This window comes from Adiantum capillus-veneris, chromosome 30 (genome assembly GCF_014529385.1).
Source record: "Adiantum capillus-veneris isolate H3 chromosome 30, ASM1452938v2, whole genome shotgun sequence".
Classification (NCBI taxonomy): domain Eukaryota; kingdom Viridiplantae; phylum Streptophyta; class Polypodiopsida; order Polypodiales; family Pteridaceae; genus Adiantum; species Adiantum capillus-veneris.
In genome coordinates this window covers 75580961-75585726 of record NC_140960.1, presented here as the reverse complement: position 1 = coordinate 75585726, position 4766 = coordinate 75580961, and the positions used below count along the sequence as shown (strand labels likewise).

At 41.4% G+C, this 4766-nt stretch overlaps 1 pseudogene; it reads right to left on the bottom strand.

Moving 5' to 3' along the window:
- Positions 1-1529: 1529 nt before the first annotated feature.
- On the bottom strand, positions 1530-4161 carry LOC147418227 (uncharacterized; annotated as a pseudogene).
- Positions 4162-4766: the final 605 nt, after the last annotated feature.

Sequence of the window (4766 nt, the reverse complement as noted above, 5' to 3'; positions counted from 1 at the left end):
AGAGTAGATGCATATCCTCCGGTTTCACAGAGCATAATCATCAGCATTCCCATCAGAATCCATCAGGGGAATTTTCCAGTGCATTAAACCTATTTTTGACATTTTTCACTTATTTATTAAGTGACTTTTGTTGCGAACTAGGTAGGGCAATTTTGCTAAGATAATATATAAATAAACCAGAGCTAGCACTTTCTGGCAGAAGAGGCAGCAGGAGCACATTGCTCAACAGGCACCTTCTCAGCAGGACCCCCCAACATGGCCTAGCTTTTTTGCAACACAACATCAAAGCTAGCGTTTTTTGCAAGACAGATCAGCCTTGGCGTTTTTGCATTGTAGAGCAACTTCGGCATTAGCAGACATAGCAGAACCACTTCACGACAGCAGATCAGCCCTAGTGTTAGTAGATTTTCCCTAGCAGCAGAAATCAGCCTAGCGTTTTTGCATCAGCAAAGCAACTCTGCGTTTTGCAGATTCATCACGACAGAACCTCAGTTAGCATCAGCGTTTTCAGTTTTCAGCAGTCAGACTCCGAAGTAGAACCCCCGAACCTCGCAGATCTCACCTTTCCGCAGCAAATCCTCGCCGCACGGTCAGATCCCACGAAGTTTGCAGATTCAACATGGAAAACGCAGATTTCAGCATCTGCGTTTTCAGCGCATCCTCGTCATCGACATTGTCACCGAGATAGAGTCAGAATTCAGCAGATAGAGATTTGCTGATTTCAACCTTTAGCATTTTCAGATTTCAGCCCGTCTCGCTGTCATCCTCATAGTTGTTGACATCGTCGGCAAGTCCAAGCATTGTAGAGATTTGTGCAATCATAAGTAGACAGCTCTCGCCATCGAGAGTGGGGCCCTTGGAGGAGGGTTTGACAACTTCCCGGTGTTGTATTCTCTTCTCTCTCTATCTCTCAGACTCATGCACCTTCATTCACAGTGTTCTTTCACTTTGTTTGTGTCCATTGCACTTTCTCATTAAAGCACGGTTTGCCTAAGTAAAAGGAACCTTGAGCACAGTTCGGAGCACTCATCTTGAGCAAAGTTCAACATTCATTCCGCTGCACCTTACACCAAGTCAAAGGGTCGGCTCCCCTGTTTTGGACGAGGGGGCTTCAATGGAGTCCCTAAGAGGTGGAGCAGGGGTGGCCATTATGTGTTTGCTATTGGAAACAGGAAGGCGAAAAAGATGATGAGGGCCACTGAAGTGTTGAAGGTAGCCAACCGGCTACCGGCGAGGGAGGAGAGAGTTGGGGGGGGGGTTGGGGGGGTTGGGGTGCAGATGCTGCGAGGGTTACTGGGCGGGATGTGGTGCAGGCTGAGGTAGGGCACAGGTTGGGACGGGTGAGGGCAGAGATGTGGGGCCGAAGCAAGGCGAGGGTTGGGGCGCGAGGGGGGAGCAGCGCTAGGGCACTGTTTGATGTTGATGTAAGTCTAAAGTATAAAAACAAAATTGAAACAAGCACGTGGGCATACACATTAATCCAAATCAAGCATGCTAAAGGTTTGATAGCAAAAAAACTCACCACAAGGCTAGTGAGGACTGAACCATTAAACGACATCATATATCCTACCAAAAACAGTGAATAAAATTACTCAAACATAGAGAAAGAAAGCAACTAAAATTGCACATTTATATACTCACCAAAAAAAGGCACCAAAGTTGCTACACACAAATTGGAAATGACAAGGAGTGTTCGTAGTGTCATCTTTAATTCTTTTTTTTGGCAAGGTCCAAGACTCTCCGTAGGTATGAGCTCTTCTATCCCATCTGCAATTGGGGTTATAATAAGAGCAAATGTGTGCTAAGGTCAAGGGCTACATTCAATTCAATAATTGTACAAACTTAAGGTAAGAATCAAAGAAAAATGCTCAGATTTAAAGGATATTTTGTCAACGGGTTCAAAATCTATATACACAAAACAAGCAAGTATAAGAAATGTTAAATCATTTTAAATGGCCTACCTTTAATGTATAAGCTAAGGAAGAGAAGTAAACACTTAATTGTGTATCTACCTAAGGAGTATGTTTGTCACATAGTGTGTGCGCGCGTGCTTGAGAGAGAGAGAGAGAGAGAGAGAGAGAGAGAGAGACTAGAGAGGTGTTGAAGGAATGAGTGAAGTGCTTTTAAAGATAATCACTTAAAGTCATCATTGCCTTATTTCCAAAGTTTAAAAACATAACCAAAAGATAAAGGTGAGGATATAAGTGTATAAGTGATGTACTATAAAGCTCAATTAATGCTCTTTGCCAGTATGAGGAGCTACTTACTGTTAGGAATAGGGCGAAGTAGGTTGCTATGTTGGTCTTCGGCAGGTTCAATGTTATTTGGGATAGTGTCTCATCTCCAAATGTGCGAAATCCCACCACTGACATTGTAAAATAGGAGAGGAAGCACAAGGTAAAGCTACAAAAACAGGGACAAAATCAACTCGAGGTAAAGAAAAACACAACTTTCCTTAACATTGTATGTGCTTTAATTATAGTCTTCAAATGGAAATATATTAACAGCAGCAAAGAGATATTAACACCACCATCTTATAGTGTAAGTGCGCACTCACGCTTATGTATGTATGTATATGTAAGAGTGTGTACTCTTACTAGCTATTCACAATCAAGAACTCATGCATTGATTAAAGTCTCATGCTATTATTTGATTGAGCTTAACATTTTGTCATGAATAATTATTGTTTCTCTCTAAGAAGTACTACCAAACGGTGGTGTTAATATCTTTTTGGTGGTTGTTGATATGTTTTCAACTGAAGACTATAATTAAAGCACATACAATGTACACCTACACACATACATATCTATATATATAGATACCTACATACTTACATATACACACAGTTAGCGAGAGAGAGAGAGAGAGAGAAAGAGGGAGACACCTTATCAAGAGGACTGTGGTATATCGACTCTTGTCCCTCAAGGAGTAGTAGATGTTTGGGAAAACACCATCTCTTGAGTAGCAAAAATAATAAACACCCACTGCCAAGGGAAGGTCTCGCCAATTCACGATGCTGGTTGTTTTGGTGAAACCAACTCCGTCGACAGCTCCCTCCCAAACCACGAGGACCATCACCAACCAGGCTTGTTGTTACGACTCCCATGACTACCAACAACAAAACTAAAAATAATTATAGACTCACACACACACCTACACCACTCATGTTGAGTGCGCAGACGTACACAACTTTGCACACACGCAACAACAGCATTGACGATGCGCAGGAAAAACTATCCATGCATTTATTTCTTGGATACTCACACGAAACAGCAGAGAGCCAATTGAGGTTTTCAAACCACACAGTAGGCAGGATCACCATTGTAGCATAAATAGAAAATATCGCATATGAGCCAATGTTCATTCCAGCCATTGTAAACCGATAGTTTGGAAAAATCTTGGATAAGTTGTCTCCCTCTAGTATGAGAAACTCCACACCATACGCCTGCATTATCGTTTGCAATAATCATCATAATATAAGTGGGATAATTATGTACTTTTTCAATTATCAAGAATGGACCTTTGACAATGGGTTGGGAACTTACATAGAGCTCGGCATAGAGAACCATCTGCAAACAACAAAACACCATTAGTAGTTTGTGTCATTATTTTTACCAAATATGGAGATCGCAGTCAAATAAAATCAAACGTACCGACACAATTGTGCGACCCATCTTGCCAAGTGCAAGATGTCCAATGTCTGGGTACGTGGTAAGTATGCCGAGGGGTTGACTGTCCATGCATTTGCACAAAAGGTGACCCGTGTAGCAACATATAAGAGCAAATAGCACCAACACTGCCATTCCCCCCCACCCACCCTCCTTTGCCGCATATGGGCATGATAGTAGTCCCACTCCAGCCATCACATTGACACCTGAAGTTCCAAAGTTCTATATAAATTTTTTCCAAGTCTTGAGTTTAACTTCTTCAAAAGATCAATTGATTACAATTCGTACCATTGAATGTTGCTTGCATCTAGCTGCACTGTCCATAAGTCTCTATACTGATTTGAGTCTTCTCTTCTTCTCTTGAAGGCAGGAGAGGAATGATATGCGACGGCATGTCTTCAGATCCATTGCCTAAATAGGGCTCCTCAGTTATGCCATCAATGGAGAGATGGTGTTTTGATGAAGGTAGGATAGTCTTAGGAGAAGTACTCATTCGCAACCAGTACTGTCCATCATCACCACCCTCTTTGTCACATAAAGTCTTTGTAGATGGAAATTTGTGCAGCCTCTTGTTGGTTCTTTGTGGAGATGATTTGCTGCCCCATGAGAACGAACTTGTCTTTGGTGATGCTCCAAGGCTATATGCGCCGGTCGATTGCCTGAGAAAAGTAAGACACTTTACTATCCAGTGCTCTTTAACAAGATCAGCTTACTAAATTAAATAAATATAATATAAACATATAGATTCACAAGAAATAAGTTGAAAGAAATAGATCTCTCAATTGACTGTTACACATTCTTAGCCTTTCTACGGGGTTATTTAAGCTAGAAGAATACATTAACTTGATCTTGCCACAATAGCTGAATATCCTGCATGTCTGATAACTAGGTGAGGGGGATGTGTAAATAACTACTTGAAAAAGGTTGAAACTGTGAGTACACTATGATAATTTAAGCTGTTACAAAACCATTTTAACCACCTAATGCACCAAGTTTCATTTTAGTGATGGCTTCTACTCACCTTATTTCTTATATGCCAAAAGAAGCCAAAGTCAACCTTCACAAATGCTAGGCACATATTTGCACCTATACAAGTAG